Source organism: Peromyscus eremicus, chromosome 4 (genome assembly GCF_949786415.1).
Source record: "Peromyscus eremicus chromosome 4, PerEre_H2_v1, whole genome shotgun sequence".
NCBI classification, from domain to species: domain Eukaryota; kingdom Metazoa; phylum Chordata; class Mammalia; order Rodentia; family Cricetidae; genus Peromyscus; species Peromyscus eremicus.
Window position 1 is genome coordinate 151,920,149 of NC_081419.1, and position 17,903 is coordinate 151,938,051.

General features: G+C 48.3%; 1 long non-coding RNA gene across 2 annotated transcripts in view; it reads left to right on the forward strand.

Annotated features, from left to right (window-relative positions):
- The first annotated feature begins 34 nt into the window (after nt 1-34).
- LOC131910064 (uncharacterized) overlaps nt 35-17,903 on the forward strand; it is a 30,653-nt gene continuing 12,784 nt past the window's right edge. For both annotated transcript variants that reach the window (XR_009378976.1, XR_009378975.1), the window contains exons 1-2: nt 35-67; nt 1,194-1,289. This is a non-coding gene — a long non-coding RNA (uncharacterized LOC131910064). The remainder of the gene's footprint in view (nt 68-1,193; nt 1,290-17,903) is intronic.

The following is a 17,903-nucleotide window of genomic DNA, read 5'->3' on the forward strand; positions in this document are numbered from 1 at the left end:
TCCTAAGACCCGAGGAGTGGAGCCTGCCTCTTCAGTCTCCTCTCCTTCCTCATCCTCCTGTTTACAGGTAATGTAAAATTTATTATCTTGCATTTTTAAAAATGTAATGGGGCAGTATTAAACCGATTGCATTGTTCAATCATCACACCAGCATCTAAGAACTTTGTTAACTTGCAAAATAAACTGTCCCTGTCAAATATTAACTCCCTTTTCCTACCCTTAGCTCCTAGCACCCATCACTCTACTTTTTGTGGATGAATTTGACTCCTTTGTACCTTTGTGAAGAAATTATTTCTTCAACATTTCCTACCTTAGCCAGGTGGTGGTGATGCACACTTTTAACCCCAGCACTTGGGAGGTAGGGGCAGGTGGATCTCTGAGTTTGAGGCCAGTCTGGTCTACAGAGTGAGTTCCAGGATAGACAGGACTGCACACAGAAACCCTGTTTTGGTTTTTGTTTGTTTGTTTGTCTAAGTTTCCTACCTTTCCAAGGCTGAATAATACTCTATTGTCTGGATCTAGGATGGAGTTCAGTATTCAACCTCTTGCTTCATATGTGAGAGTTACCTGGGTTCAATCAATTTCATTACCACAGGGGTAGGGGGAAAGCCAACTTCTGTAAACAGAGGTTTCTGTCCTGCCAGCTACTCCCAAATACCCAGCATCTGCTTCCCAAATTACCACACAGAGGCTTATATTAATTATAAATGCTCAGCTGGTAGCTCAGGTTTATTACTGACTAGCTCTTATACTTAAATTAACCCATAATTCTTATCTGTGTTTAGCCATGTGGCTTGGTACCTTTTCTCAGTTTGGCATTCTCATCTTGCTTCCTCTGTGTCTGGCTGGCGAATCTACCCTTCTTCTTCCCAGCATTCTTTATTTGGTTGCCCTGCCTGCACTTCCTACCTGGATACTGCCCAAAAAGTATTTCATTAAACCAATTCGAGTAACAAATCTTTACAGTGTACAAGATTATTCCACAGCAAACTTCAAATATTCCATTGAGTGAGTATGATTGTTTGAATGAAAATGGCTCCCATAGGCCCACAGGAAGCAGCATTATTGGAGGCGTGGCCTTGTTGGAATAGGTGTGGCCTTGTTGAAGGAAGTGTGTCATTGGGGGCAAGCTTTGAGGTTTCAGAAGCTCAAGCCAGGCCCAGTGGCTCACTCTCTCTTCCTGCTGCCTACAGATCCAGATGAAGAACTCTCAGCTCTTCTCCAGCACCATGTCTGCCTGCATGCCTCCATGCTTTCTGACATGCTGATAATGGACTAACCTCTGAACTGTAAGTCAGTCAATGAAATGCTTCCTTTTATAAGAGTTGCTGTGGTCATGATGTCTCTTCACAGCAATATAAAACCATAGCTAAGACAGTTGAGGGAAAAAGGTCTTACCATGTTGTCTCTTGACTACTGGGCTCAGTCAAACTACCTCAGCCTCCTGTTAGCTGGGACTGCAGGGATGGGTTCCACTTCACTCATCTGTTCATCTGCCTGTTGATAGATGATGGGTTGCTTCTGTCCTCATGTGAACCATGCTGCAGCCTATGTGTGAATAAAATTGGCACTTCTCCTGGAGGCCCTGAATTATATGGCCTTCCAGGTCCTTGAAGCCCCCAGTGGTGATACCACTGGTCAGGTCCTGCTGGATCCTCTAAGGGTGTCACATTCCAGAGTAAACTAGTGGTTTATATCTGGTTCCTAGATGCATCTGTCACATTCTGTCATTTCTTTAAAAGGTAGACGGTAAGCAGAGGCTGCTGCATGAGCTTCAGGGGCATCACTTCCCCTCAGCTGCTTCACCTGGGCCATTGTCTCAGGGTTCTGTCACCCTCAGGCTGTATCTGGTGGAAGGAGTGTGCTGGAGTTACAGCAAGGTGGGGCTGCATGCCTGTAACCTGGTAGGCAGGCATGTCATGGTCAGGGTAGTGTAGGCATGCTTCTACCACAGACTAGGATGAGACGGGCTGTGAGAGGATAAGCATGCAGTAGCTAATGGAGTACCAGTAGAATCAACTGGCTAATTGTTTGCTGATAAATTCTTGCCTTTGTGGGTTCATTCGGCAAAATCCTATAACCTGCCTCTCACAGTTCCAAGCTCTGGAAGCAGCCACTGGGATGCGGAGATCCTTCGGCTGTCTTAGGGAGTTCTGGGTAGAAGGTCTTGGCTATGGTGGGCAGCAAGCTTTTCAGAGGCATTTAGAAGGGGTAAGAGGGAACCTTTTTGGGGAGGGCTAGTAGAGGCATTAGGACCCTACAGTGATCATGTACAAGCTGCATTTGGAGAGAGGTCTTCACATGAAGGGCAGTGAGTGCAGGAGCTCTGAACAGGCTGTAGAGACACCAGAGTGAGTGGTGAGGAGAAGCTTGACTCCCTTCCTTCTCTCCTCACTTGCCAGATTCTCTTATCTCATGTAGCCCAGCTGGGTTCACCTCCCCAAGCCTGCACCATGCACATAGCTAGTCTGGCTTTGTTTGGAGGAAGAGCCACAGACATTAGGTTCTCAGACCCTTAGATTGATGCCAGAGCCTTCCTCCTGCTTCAATGTCTAGAAAATGTTTTTAGAGCCTCCAGGGCAGTCCAGGGCTCCTGTTGGTGTCTCTAGGGTCTTTCTCCTGTAGGTCTGGAACCCTGAGGACATCCCAGAAACAGAATCTGTGTAAGTGAATGTGAGTATGAGTGTTTGTGAGTGTCTATAACTGGGTGTAAGAGGCTGGTGGTGTTTTGTCTGTTCAGCCTTGCATACAGCCATTGACATTCCACCTCTGGCCAAGAGAGGGCACTGCCAGACAGAGCCATGTTAACCTCAGGATTCTGTGGGGACTGGTGCCACCTAGTGTCCTTCTCAGTACACAAAGAGGAAGTGGGGGCCGGTGTTCTGCCACCTCGAAGAGAAGAGGAGGAGGGAACATTGAAGATGGTAGGGGTGAAGTCAAGCCCAGTTCATACATAGTGAGGCAAAGATGGATATGAAACCAAGGAGGAACCTTCTCTAGGCCTTCAATCCTTCCCCAGGGCTGGGATGGGCATGTTGGATGCTGGGTAGGAGCCTGATATATGACACGTGAGAACCTTTCCATCAGTCCCTCCCACCCTCAGTCTGGGACATCTGCAGTGGGTACCTCCTGCTGGCCAGCAGAGCTGAACATGTGGTTCCTGACTCCGTCTTTGATGAGAAGACACAGAACGCTGGAGCTGAGAGATTGCAGGTCCAATCGCCCAATGATGCAGCAGTGTGGCACTCCAGCGCCTGCCCTCCCACATCCTCCTCTTCATATCCTAGGCCTTTGCTGCCCCTGGGAAACTTTCCTCATCCCCTCAGAGCAAGAGTGACTGTGCGGTACTGGGCTCAGTGTTGGTGGTGAGAGCTGTCCTCTGCCTGGGTGCATGTGGGGGCTCAGTAGACTGCACCAGAGACCTTCAATCTCTCCCTCAGGGGATAATCCTTCATGGAAAAAGAGGCTCATTTCCCCACACTGTGGCCCATCAAGGATGAGCCATCCTGGGTGGGCTCTCCTGGGAACCCAGTCTAGGGCAAGAGAGCCAGGTTAGGGCAGGAGTGGAGGGCAGCAATGAACCCCACTTTGTACATGGTTTGTCCCTCATGACGATTCTGGGATTGACCATATTTGTGACCATTGTTGGATTATTAATTGGGGAGTTTGGAGGAGCAGACACATCTCCTGCAGCCTGGGGTCCTGTGGCCCTGGAGGCACACCCTGGTCACGCCTAGTGTCTCCCTGAACTACCTACCTCGAGTCCTCTTACCTCTTTCTGCCTAAATGTCCCTTCAGCTGAGGCTGTGCCTAATCAAGCTGCTGGCCTGTCCACAGGCTCCAGAAGTCCTGTGCAGATCTCCCTAGGGATCCCCCACCCTCTAGCTCTAGCTCAGGTACAGGGCTGCCCCTTCCTAGTTACTTTAAGTGAGACTTTCCTGTCATTTTTTCAAAGCAGAGTCTTTAATGGCTGCTTAATATTCATAATTAGTATGTTAATGTCCCCTCCACATCTCTGAGCTCTCCCTGTGTCTGGGCTATTGTCCTTCAGCTGTAGGATAACAATGCCTTGAGGAGCCCACTCGCTCCCTTGGGAACTCCTGGACATCAGCCTTCTGGGTGAAGCCACCAGACCTGGGATGTGCCCTGGGCTGAGGAGCGTCCCAAGTCCCCAGTGTACTCTCTTCACCTGTCTGCCTGCCCTTCCCCCATCCACTGGCTCCTGATAAGTGAGGTAGTAAAGGGAGATGGCTTGTGAGTTAGAAATACACTTTTGATGGGATTTACTTTATTATGTTTAATTGAAAAGCACTGAAGTTGGGTCATGAATATTCAGGTTGGAGTCTCTGGCAAGAAGCCAGTTGTCGGTGATTCAGGGACTCACCTCAGCATGGGGCCTGTCCAAGGGGGAGTAGTGGTGGAGAAGTTATTAATTGAAATAGCTTCATTAATTAGTAATTAACAGCAGGGTAATGACTATGTCACATGTCGTATTTCAGTGATGCCCTTCATGTGTTATGGGGTCTTTAATTAAAGGATGTGCATTTTAATTAAAGGCAAGCCTGGCCCTTTGGCCTTTGGAATACAAAAGACACCCTTGATTCAGTGAAGTTGGGGGAGGCTAGAGGCTATGAGGGTTACAGGCCAGTGCAGGAGAGGACCTCGGCCCAAGGCTACAAAAGGGAAGGAGACTGAGAGTCCCCTGAATGCTGCACCTGGTGCCCACTGATTCCCCAAGGGCCCAGAGTCCTGGAGGGGAGGCCTGGGGAACTGTCTTTAGGGTCACAAAACCCCTGGTGCCAGCTTTATTCCCCTTCATCATGAGCAGGTGGTTAGTGAGGCTATGGTTACTCATCCATCTTAGCAACAAGCAGAAGGGCTTCAGCTCCTAACACCCGTAGAAAGATTCTTTTCTCACAAGGGTTCCAAGGGCTTTAAGGCACAGCTGTAAAGTGACATTCTGAAGCCCAGCAGGCAGAGCCCTGGCCCCTGGCAGTGGTGCTGGGCCCTGGAAGGAAGCAGAAACAGGGGACAGAAGTCCTGCTACTTGCTTTGATGAACAACAAGGTTGCCTCTTGAGGTTAGTGCTGTATATAGCTTCCCTCTTCCTGCTGGATCACCCCAGACAGCCCTGAAGCAGGGGGCCAAGCTGCTCACTGCATGGAGAAAGTGACCATGGCCAGTAAGGAGGGACTTCCTGCTCAACCCTTGACATACAGCAGCAGAAAGCTGCTGCCAGCTGGGCGGTGGTGGCACACGCCTTTAATCCCAGCACTCGGGAGGCAGAGGCAGGCGGATCTATCTGAGTTTGAGGCCAGCCTGGGCTACAGAGTGAGTTTCTGGAAAGGCGCAAAGCTACACAGAGAAACCCTGTCTCGAAAAACAAAAACAAAAACAAAAACAAAAACAAAAAAAAGAAAAAAGAAATACTAGGGCTGGAGAGATGGCTTAGAGGTTAAGAGCACTGGCTGTTCTTCCAGAGGTCCTGAGTTCAATTCCCAGCAACCATGTGGTGGCTCACAACCATCTGTAACAAGATCTGGTGCCCTCTTCTGGCCTGCAGGCATATATGCAGGCAGAACACTATATACATAATAAATAAATAAATCTTTAAAAAAAAACAACCCAGAAAGCTGCTCCTGCCCCAAGGCTAACCCTATGCTACAGGGTTCTTTCACTACCCCAGCTCCTGCTGGACAAGCACTTGAGCTGAAAGCTGCTGGTCCCCCGTTGCCCCCCTCCAGGCCCACTCCCTCTTTGCCATGCCTACCTTTCTGACTCTACCTGTCTTTGACTCTTTTTTTTTTTTTTTTTTTTTTTTTGGTTTTTTGAGACAGGGTTTCTCTGTGTAGCTTTGCGCCTTTCCTAGAACTCGCTTTGGAGACCAGACTGGTATCGAACTCACAAAGATCCTCCTGCCTCTGTCTCCCCAGTGCTGGGATTAAAGGTGTGTACCACCACCACCCGGCCCTGTCTTTGACTCTTTACTGCTTTGTTTCTGTCTTACATAGAACACTTTCCACACATTTCACACACACCAGTCAATATTTACTTACTTATGTGTAACATGGCACAATTCATACACCCATACAAACACACACATACACGTATTCCAAATACATGGACACATCGATACACCACCGCATATGCACATATCTGCATACACACACATGCAAACTGACATAAATGTATGTGTGATTGTGTGGACTCAGAGGTCAGAGGCAAGCAAGAGTTCACAGGTTTTGTAGCAGCTTGGCACACATGCGCTTTCCATCCTAAGGCACCCTAAGAGGTCCATAGTTGGGGTCCCTGTTTCCTGGAGTTCATGGGCAGTGCAGCTCAGTATCTAGTTGCCCCAGTTGGTAGGGGTTATTGACTGAAGAAAATTCAAGAGCCCCTCGCCTGGCCTGGGAAGCGTGGCTTCCTCCTCGTTTGACTGCAGACAGCTACAGGAGGTACCTGGGAATCCTTGCCTCCTGTGAGAGGGCAGGAGTTCAAGTTTTGTACCCCTCTCTGGCCAAAGTAGGCAAAGATGCAGAATGTGCATAGGATGCTGAGGCCACTGAAAATGTGGCTGCGAATCTCTCCCCCTGACTCTGGTGGCTTTAGAAGCTAGGCTGAGGTTTCTGTAGCTTCCCTGTCCTGCATATTTCTGTTCACTTAGTGTTGGGATCCAGCTGCCATGCTGTGCAAAGACTCCATGCAGGAGCTACCTAGAAAAGCTGGCTTAGGCCTGAGTTCCTGACTGAGAGACCACAGGGTTTGGAAGAGGTCTATTTCTTCTTTTCTTTTCTTTCTTTTTAACATAAATTTTGATTAACTTTTTTTGGTTTTGTTTTTTTCAGTTTTTTTTTTTTTTGAGACAGGGTTTCTCTGTGTATCCCTAGCTGTCCTGGAACTCGCTCTGTAGACCAGGCTAGCCTTGAACTCACAAAGACCTATTGAAATTTTCCCAGGGGCCTGCCCTGAGAAGATTTCTCCCAGAGTCTTGGGGAAGACCCTACAGCTGGTGTGGGGTAATCTCAGGGAAAAGAATCTACATACACTGTGCTCTTTCGTCTGTCCATTTTATTTCTCTAAGACAAAATTTTATCTGCACAGCTTCAGTTCTGTTCTCACACTCAGTTCCTCTCTGTCTCCTCTCTTCCCGTCCTCTTGTAGCTCTTCTGCTATCAATCTCATCTTTGTCCTCCATTCCTCCATCTCCCATCTTTCCTTCCTCTCCTACTCTCTTGACCTGATTCAAATCCACCTACAATCTGCAACACTTTTCCTGCCTCCCTGCTCCTCAGGCTGAGCCACTGTAACCCTTACCCAAGCCACTCTCCCAGGCTTCACTCCACCTGGTTATGCAAAAAACCCTTTTGTCCTGAGTCATAGCTCTGCAATGCCACTAGGCCTGAGAGAAAGGGATGGTCTGAGCTTCATTTGCACAAGAAACAAAGCTATGCATTTACACATCCGCCTGTCTCCTAGGCCTAGAAGACAGGTGTTGTCTCTGTAGGGGTGTTACCTAGTTCAGATCAGCAGTAGGTCTGAGAAGCTTATACTGTTTGTTTGTCCTTATGGCCTAGGAGTACACAAGAAATTGATAGTAAGAAACAGCTAATATATTAAAAGCCGAATAACATAAAATATTCCTTGATATTTGACTTCTCCTCTAGAAGGATTCCTTGATCTTTCTGGGTATAGCTTTATCATATACAGCTGAATCTCTATTTCATATTCTTGTGGCCTGCAGCAAAGATCCACCTGCCTCTGCCTCCCAAGTGCTGGGATTAAAGGTATGCACCACCACCTCCTGGTACTTTTTTTTTTTTTAATTTTACCTATTTTTATGTGTATGAGTGTTTTGCCTGCTAACCCTAACCCATAGAGGCCAGAAGAGGGTGTCAGATCCCCTGGGACTAGAGTTTCAGATGGTTGTAAGTAGTTATGTGTGTGTTGAGAATTGAACCCTTGTCCTCTGGGAGATAGCCAGTGCCCTTAACCACTGAGATAACTCTCCAGCCCAAGGGGTTTGGTGGCTTTGTTTATTTGTTTGTTTGTTCGTTTGTTTGTTTGTTTGTTTGTTTTTGAGACAAGGTCTCTCTACACAGTCTTGGCTATCCTAGAAATCACTATGTAGACCAGGCTGGTCTTGAACTCAGAGATCTGCCTGCCTCTGCCTCCCAGGTGCTGGGAATAAAGGCATGTGCCAGCATACTCAGCCTTTCAAGGGGGTTGCTTCTTAAGTAGCAGCCACTTCCACTATAGCTTAGGAGGAGAAAAGAGCCCACAGGAAAGGAAGGGCCAGGACCAACATCCTGGTGGCAGACCAGGTACTGGGATTCTGAACTGAGATCACAGGCTGCAGAAGGTAAGGAGTGTGTAGGACCAGGTAAGGCACTGGGAAGAGGGTGTCTGAGCTGGGACAGTGACAAGCTGTGGAAAAAGGACAAGAGCTGCTTTCTAGGAGTGAACATTTCTGGGGGGGTGGGGAGCCTGGTGGCTAGAGAGCTTGGCATGTACATTAGGCAGTGCTGCCTGAGCCTCAGGTTTGGCCCAGTGGCCGCCACCACGAGCCTCTGCTGCTTCGTGTCTGCTCACAACTGTGGCTTGGAGAGAATTTGACCAACATTGACTATAGCCTACTTTATCTCAATCCTGTGCCCCAATGTATCAGAGCAGGCAGCCAGACCTCAGAGCTACTTCAGGAAAAAGCCTTTAGCTGAGAGAGTCTGTGTCAAGGTCGTGTTGGTGGAGACACCACTAAGCGTGCAAGATATGTGACATAAAACATAACCTGTCCAATTAAATTATTTAATGCATTTAATATTAATTACCGTCCTCCAAGTGCATGAGTGGTTCCCATGCTCCCACCTTTTTGGAGCCAGAATGCAGGCTGGAAACATATTCTAATATTTCCCTGGGCTCATCAAGAAGAGCAAGACTGGACCCTGCACTGTGTAGGGCCACAGGGTCCTTGTATCTGACTACAGAGGTATCAGTGTCTACACAGACCAGCTAACGCCTCAGCTCTGGCTGTACACAGCAGGGGCATTCTGGGATTTTCTGGTTGTCTGGTCACTCCATCTAAGGGCCATGTGACTATTCTATAAACAGAGTTGAGAACTTTCCTGTAGACACCCCCAGCACATAGCATCCTCAGTCTGTGGAGCTGACTTTGTGAGACCAAAATGAGCCATCTTAGAAATAAGACCAAAATGCTTTCACCCTAAAATTAAGGCCTAAGATTTCTCTTTTTAGGAATAGGCCATTAGTTACTGAAACCAGTCAGTTCAAATTCCAGAAACCAGGAAGTGTAAAAGTACAGAGTCACAAGGTAATGACTGCCAGACTATAGGATGTTCCAACCCTGGTTTCTAGGGTAACTGACCATAAAAATGTCCCCACCTGAGGGCAGCCAATGAGAAATGGTGGCGGGCAACCACCCCCTTAGAAGTAAGATTAAGCCATGATTTCTAGAAAGCCCCTAGAAGCGAGCCAATCAGAATTGTACCCATACTAGCACCCCTAAACGATGTAACCTTGTGATTTTTCCCTTTAAAAACTGAGCTTGCAGACAGGCGGGCACTTCCTCCAGCCTCCACTGCTTTAGATGTATTGGACGAAGTCCCTGCCTAGGCTTGTATATCCAGAATTAAACCTTGCTTTTGCATTCCGGCATGCTCGTCTTCGGTGGTCTCTCTGGGGGTCGAGATCTGGGCACAACAACTTCAGTCAGGGTTTTTGTAATCAGCAAGCCAACCTTCCAAGTCTCTGAGATTAGAGCCTATGCCTCCATTATCACTCAGCTGACCTAAGCACAGTCCTGACTTCCTCTTCCCTGAACAATTTCCTGTTCCTCCAGCCCAAAGCCAATGTGAGAAGTTAGGGAAAAACTCCCAAAACTCTGGAGTCCTCTTCTGTCTGGGTCAGGTGGCATGTGTCACTTTTGTCCTCTGTAAGAGCTGAGGTTGGTTAAGGCACTGGAGAAGTGACTACCTCTGTGGGATGCTGGAGGGCTGGGGTCTTTTTCTGTGGACTCTCAGCTTCCTTCTAACTGGTCTTATATGGGGCTTCCAACATTTCCCCCTCATCATGTTTAATTGGCTAAAGGGAATTTCACCATGGTTAATTGTAGCATGAATCTTAAAGAGTCTTATTAATAAAATCAAACCCGTGCCAGTTATTGGGGTGAACGCTGGAAGATCAGAGAAGCAGAACAAGTCACAGCCACCTCACCTTGCCAATTCCTCAGCTGATCCTGTTTCCTCAGACTGGAAGCCTCTCAGCTAAACTGTGCTGCTCAAAAGCCTAAAAGCTTAACCAGGCTCTAAGTTCCTGGTCCTCACACCTTATATACCTTTCTGCTTTCTGCCATCACTTACTGGGATTAAAGGCGTGTGTCACCATGCCTGGCTGTTTCCAGTGTGGCTTTAAACTCACAGAGATCAGGATGGATCTCTGCTTTCCAAGTGATAGGATTAAAGGCATGTGTGCCACCTTTTCTGGCCTCTATGTTTGTCTAGTGGCTGTTCTGTTCTCTGACCCCAGATAAGTTTATTAGGATGCATAATATATTGGGGGACACAATGTATCACCACAGTTAATTTCTCTGTGACAAACATAACTGCATTGGTTACTTGGTTGGGTCAGAGTTGACCTGCCATCTCTTCCACCCTCTCAGAGTCACCACATTCTCCAGTCTGAGATCCTAGTTGATTTGGAGTCTGTTGTCTTACAGTTTGTTCATCCATCTGCCTTTAGTGGACAGCAAATGACCCTCCAGGCAAGTGCAAGGACTAGGTAGCCAAGAACAGGCAAAAATCTTAGCTAAAAGCAGCATTCTTGGAGCCAGATCTGCTGCTGACCAGAGTCTCTTGGGAACCTCTCTTGGTGGCCTGTGGGGTTCTGTCCCTCTGGTCAGCAGTAGTCAGGGATATAGTCCCTCATTTCTGTCCACTGAGCTTTGCCATAGTGGAGGCTCTTGCCCCTCAAATCCAATGTTCCGTCCATATTGAATAGATTGCAGGCAGCAAGTGCCTTGGGCCAGTCTCTCTCTAGCCTATCTGTTCTTAGGAGACAGATGGACACTTGCATTAACCTTCCAGCAGGGGAGACACTCTGCCTCCTTAATTAGTTCTCCTGCTTGTCTCCCTGACCTCACCCTGGGCCTGTGAGTGTCTGTCATGAGGCATCTTTGGGACTGGCCTTAATTGGCAGCTTCTTGCACTCTTACAGAAATGGAAGGGCTGAAGCGCCTCCAGGTGGGTGGAGAACCAGGTGTTGGTGAGGACAGGCTCACGTAGAAGCACTAGGGACAGCCTTTGCCCAACCCTGTGGGATTAGCTGCTCTCTAGAGCTGGCCATTGCGTTCAGTCTCCGTGGCAGGGAAAAGACTCTGAGCATGTCCACAATCACTGTATTTGTGGTCCTGTTCAGAGCAGTGGCCTCAGGAAGCAATGGCCATGCTCCCACGCCCATACCACATGTGTGGGCCACTAACTAGGTCTTGCTCCAGGAGACTCTGGCTTCCTCTCATAGCCTTGTCTTGCTATTCACAAAACCCTGCATCTTCATTTTACAAAGACAGGGTCGGTGTCTGTTTGCTTGCGGGTGGGATTCAAAGGGGTTTGAAGAATAAATGTTTTCCTAAGTTTTAGCTGACATTTAATTTTAATGACTTTCTAAACAAAGTAACTTCGGGTTGAGTGCCTTTTCATGGTTTGCTGATGTCTGACAGGTGTTTTGCCCATGTGGGAAGCAGCTGTGGAAAGCGTTTTCCTAATAGCTCATAAATAACAAGCACTTAGCATCTCTCTTTGTAGGTGGCGCTGCCAATGGCCAATTTGTTCCTCAGAAGTGCCCACGTTGGCCTGTCAATCAGTTTTTGCCGTAGGCACTTTTTGGTGATTAGAAGCCCCTTGGAGAGTGAGGACTCCAAATTAGTTTTAAATAAAAAATAAGAATATTCATGTTGCTGAACATCTAAAGGCAGAGGAACAGCAGAATGGGCCAGTGGCTCTGGTCCCAGTGCCACGGGGGAGAGGCTGTGGGCCCAGACCCACGGGGGTCCCCAGGGACTAGATGCAAGCAGGTGACACAAAAAGCCACCAAAGTGGGGGTGACAGGCTCAGGACTCTCTCAAATGGAAGGAACATCATGGGCAGTACATTGCTGTTTTGAAACACAGCAGCCACAGGAGAGGGCACCACTGTGTCTCAGGACAGGACATAATTGGCAGGCTCCAGGCAGGAGTGTTTCATGTCACTGAGCCTTTGCTGGGACATGAAAGCTCATTTGAGGAGCAGTGAGGGAGCAGCCCTGTCTCCTTGAAAGAAGAACAAATGTTCCTTTTGAAGAAGTTGCAGTGAGCAGGGCCAGCTCCTGCAGCATGATGGATGCTGTCCCTTCGGAACCCAATTCCTGATGCAGAGGCCAAGGCTCAGAGGAGGTGGACCCCCGGCCCAAGTCTGCAGCTTCTAAGATGCAAACCAGGACTTAGGTCTAAGTTTGGATCCAACCCCCAAGCAGGACTGCAGTGAGCCACCTCTGAGGGCAGTAAGAGGGAAGTAGCTCTGCAGCTCCAGAGTGGGTCCCAGAGAGAGGAGACTGGGGTCAGCATGAGCCAGTCCTGAGAAACCAGCTCAGGAGCTGTTGGGTCCCAAGGAGGCCAAGGGCCTGCAGCTTGAGGGTCCTGGTCCAGGCCCAGGTGGTTTGACTGTGCCCGCTACTCTCCACTTGGATGAAGTCTCTGCTTTTGTTCCTTTCGCAGAGGAGAGCAGTGAGCAGCACAGCCCCCCATTGCCCCTCAGCTGTCAGCTCAGGAACACAGGAATGCCTGTGTAGTATGGAATGGTGGCTGCCTACGTTTAAAGAGACCAGGGCAGCTTCTCCAAGAAGATAACACTGAGGAGAGATTGGGGGTGGGGTGAAGAGTACTGGAGCTTAGATTCATATGTGCAAAGGCTTGGTGTGTGTGGAGGCTCTGTGTTAGCTGTGGAGAAGCTTCTGGAATTCCCTGATCCTTTTTGGTTCTCTGCAAGGTTGGCTTGGGAGCTGAGGATGGATTATGGGAAAACAGGCCCACCTACTATGGGGTTGTCAAAGACTACTGTTCTTTCTCCCCCAGTGCCCATGGATAGTGGGTACAGACAGGTGAGAAGCCAGGGAAGGCAGGACTGATGAGGACTGGCATGCTTGGCAGTAGTTGACCCGAGATCCCACTTGGTACAGTGAACAGGCCCTGACAATCTGGGAGGTAGCAAAGGGTCGGGTCCCAGGAGAAGGGGACAGGTTGAGAGAGGAGGTAACAGGGCAGTGGGATCCGGCCAGGCCCACAAGGCCCTGGAGGCAGGGAGAGGTTGGGTACGGGGATATTGGCTGTTAGGTACTATCTGGCAGACATAATGTGCTCTGTAACAGGCCAGCCTCTCTGAGAATGGGATGTATGGATGTATGAGAATGGAATGTACATGGCAGACCCAAATACATACAGTCTTAGCCCAAATGCCCCCTCAACATGCCCTAGGCCCCTCCCCATCTCTCTGCTTCCTTTCAGAAACTTTCAGTACCACAGTCACCAAACCTCATAAGGATTCTATTTCCCGGAGTCCAGTCTGCCCCTCATGGTGTCACCTGTGCTCCTGGGATGAGAGGTAGATTCTCCAATGCTGAAAGTCCTTGCTGTCGATCCCAAGTCTTGGAGCAGTGGTCCTGGGGCCTGGGAAATGCTTAAGAATGTTCAGCATCAGATTCCATAGCCCTTGCCCCTCTACTATATAATTTTTGTCCTCCCCAGCTTTCCATCTTACACACTGTTCATGGACAGAGATAATCCACATTATAGCCGTTTTGTGCTGACTTGGAGGCCCAGTGGGGATGGGAGGCTGGTGGCCCAGGCCCACTCTAAATGAATAGCTTATGAGGTGATCAGGCCTTATGACTCACAGTGAAGCCCAGTGGTAGTCTCTAAAGGTGACCAAGGAGAGTGTGTGAGAGCTGGTGTCTTCCAACCTGTCAGCTCAGAGCACTGAGGAGTCAACTCTGAAGCTGCAGGCCCTTGGCCTCCTTGGGACCCAACAGCTCCTGAGCTGGTTTCTCAGGACTGGCTCATGCTGACCCCAGTCTCCTCTCTCTGGGACCCACTCTGGAGCTGCAGAGCTACTAGAGGTGGCTCACTGCAGTCCTGCTGAGGATCTAGATCCAAACTTGGATCTAAATCCTTCTTTGCATCTTAGAAGCTGCAGACTTGGCTAGAGGCCAACCTCTGAGCCTTAGCCTCTGCATCAAGAATTGGGTTCTGACAGGCAAACACTCTTCAGGAAGTGGGTAGATTGAGGCAGGCAGGTGTTCTGTCAGGAAGTGGGTAGGGTCCCAGTAAGCAGATGAAGGCCAATGTTGCTATGGGAGTCCATACCAGGCATCTGCTGGCAAAGCTGCCTCCTGGGACATGTTTACAGGCTAGGTTTCCAATCACAGTGATGCCAGCTGCCTCAATTTCTGCTTCTTTCCTATAGCAGTGCTCTGCTGGGCAAAACCCAGGCTTCAGTTCACATCCTCAGTGCCCCTCTTGACTCCACTCTGGCAGGGCTCCTTCACCACCGTCCTCCACTTCCTGTGCCTCCCTGAAATGTCCTCTTCTCCTCCGCCATGTGCCACTGTGCTGCCTCAGCCCCTCCCACACCCTCTTCCTTGCCTGGTGAGTCTCTTGATTCTACCAGGGTCTGGCCAGGGTGTGCCCTCTGTGGGACGTAGATCAGTGCAGTGACCTCTGCCCTCCAGTAGGTTGCAGCTGCTGTAGTCAGTATCTCACTGTCTTTACTTTGAAATTACTTTTTAAAAAAGTACAGATTTTTTTTTTATTTTTCTGAGATTACAGTATAATTGAGTTATTTCTTCCTTCTCTTTACTCCCTCCTAAATTTTTTAAAAGATTTCATTTTGTATGTATGCATGTTTACCTGCATATGTGTATGTCAGATCACCTTCAACTGGAATCATGGATAGTTGTGAGCTGTGGAGGCTGTGCTGGGAATTCTCTGTAATAATAGCAAGTGCTCTTAAAACCAAGCCATTTCTCCAGCCCTGTTGTTTGGATTTTTGAAAGTCTCTCTACATATCTCTGGTTGTCATGTAACCCACTATATATATATATATATATATATAGTGATATATATATATAGTGATATATATATAGTGATATATATATATATATATATATGTATATCAGATTATATATATAATCAGGCTGGCCTTGAACTCACAGAGATCCACTTGCCTCTGACACCTGAGTGCTGGGATTAAAGGCATGTGCCCAGCTGGTTTTTTTGTTTGTTTGAGGGTTTTTTGCTTTTTTTAAAATTTGTGTGTGTGTGTGTGTGTGTGTGTGTGTGTGTGTGTGTAATATAATAATAAAACAAGCCAAACCATTTGAGTGTTGTTAAGGCTCATTTCAGCTGCACCAAATGCATTCTAATTGTGCAACTAGCACATTTGTCTCCAGATCTTTTTCACCTTGCCCAAAATACCAATCATTCCCATTCCCTCCTTTAACACCCTGGCAGTCCCTGGTGGCCCCTAGTGGCCATTCTTGGTCCCTATGGGTTCATTATTCTCTGCATTTCATAGAAATAAAACAACGGAGGACATATGTGGCCTTTGTGTCTGGCTTCTCCTCCAACCACATTTCAAGTCTCATCTGTGTGGTATGTCAGTGCTCCAAGCTTTTCATGACTGAACAATAGTCCACCATGTGACATGGCTTGTCTGTCTAGACATAAGCTGATACGAATTTGCACCAGTTGTTCCTGTTGAGGCCTGTGTCGTGTTAAGGGCACTAAGGAATGCGGCTGTGTGTGTCCAGCATTCGTCTCAGTCTGTTTCTAGTTGTGACCCTTGAGCACACAGATTCTCCCAGGATCTTTGGCTATTTGCTGGTATAGAAAGAAGTCACAGAGGACCATCCATCTTGCCTCAAGATGCAACAGATCCTGATAGGCAGATAATAACAGGCTCCTACCAGGCCAGGGCTTGGGATCATAGTGTTCCCCTCCAATCTGGGGTCCCCAGTTGCTAGTGGGTACTTGTGTTTTGCTGGGTGTGAGTGTCTATATGACAGCCAGAGTCTCCAGCTAGGCCTCTCTGCCACACCACTAAATATTTTAGCAAAGGAACATTTTTTTAACTGAGTGGCCAGATGTCCAAGTTGACAAAGTGCTTAAGGCGTTTGCCTGATAAAAAGCCTGAGCCCCTGCTAGATGGAGATTGAAAACTCGCCTGAGGCAAGTGTGTGATATTAAAAACATCCCCGGATCCTTTGTGCAGGCTCTGTGCATGGAGGTTTGAAGTGGGCATCCATCTGTCGCCACAGCGTGGCCTGATACTCAACAAAGCCGGATCGATCTTGGAGCAGGGCACTCTGCAGCAGTCTGAGTAGGACCATGAGGCCAAGAGCTGGCTCCACACTGAGGGAGCATCATCAATATGTATGAGCTGGGCTGTGGCTGGCGGAGCTGAGCTGGGCTTATGAAGAGGACATAGACTGGTCTGTGGAAGCACCACCAAGCCTCTCCCCAGCTTTGTCTCCCAACTCTGCTTGCTGGAGATATTTGCTTCTTGGAAAATTACCTCTGGCATCTAGGGGCCTCCAAAGAACAGGAAGGATCCAATGGAGGCCACAATTCTCTCCTGTGCAGAGGTGGACATCGGCCCAGGGCCTGAGCAAAACCAGATGTCTACCAGACCATAAGGGAGAGGAAAGAGAGAAGGCCCTGTGAGGTACTAGGGTAGCTGAGGTTTCCCAGGAGCTGGGCACAGCCCACCCTAGCACATGGTACAAAGAAAGAGCTAATAATTCCTGTGGGGATGAGTGGAGCTTTCAACCCCAGCTGTGATTTGGCCCCCAGGGGGTTGACTTTTAAGCTACTGTGTGCATATGACTACATGGAGGTCCTTGGCACTGACATGGATCTAGGACAGGTAGCATTATTGACATGGAAGACATTCTATGGTAGGTCAGGTTTGTTTGTGGCACTAGCACCATGGCTATTGTGATGCTAGTGACCATTTGTTGAGCATTCTGTGGGCAGCCTGTTACTTCACTTGACTCTAACAGACCCTCAAGATGAGGATGTCATCTCCTGCCTTTTGTATATGGCCTAAGCTAGACAGGAAATGGACTTTGCCGCTGGGTCCTGCCTCTGCTCTGGGAAAATGTGGCTACGCATGCTTTCTTCTTGGTCACTGTACAGACTCAGTGGGCACATTCAGCTCTGCAGGAGTCTGGTGATCACACAAGGATCCAGTGAAAATTCCAGAGCCTGGCCATGTGGGTAGACTCAATCTGGCTGCTCAGCCTGCACATGTCCCATGGTCATGAGCTCTCCTCTGCTCAGCTCATTTTGGTGTGGATGAACATATCCTTCCTTGACTTCCGAGCATGAAGGCTGATAGATTCCTGGACCCAAGGGGAGGCAGCTGCCACCCAGGTAAGGGACACAAGTGAGGTGCTAATGTGAGGCAGACCCTGATCAGGAGAGGTGCTTAGGTGAGTATCTGGTTCCCTTTAGCTTGCAGCGATACAACATTGACCAAAAGTATCTTGGGAGAAAAGGATTAATTTGGCTTACAGTTCCAGATTACAATCCATCATTGAGGGAAATCAGGTAGGAACTCAAGCAGGACCCTGGTGTAGAAATCATTGCTGGCTTGTTCTCATGATTATTCACTCCAGGGTTATACTTGCCTAGCTTTCTTTTTTTTTTTTTTCTTTAGATTATTTACTTTATGTATATAAATGTTTTGCCTGTATGCATGTATACATACTACATATGTACCTGGTGTCTGTGGGGTCCTGAAGAGATTATCAGATCCCCTGGAATTGGAGTTATAGACACCATGTGGGTACTGGGAACCAAA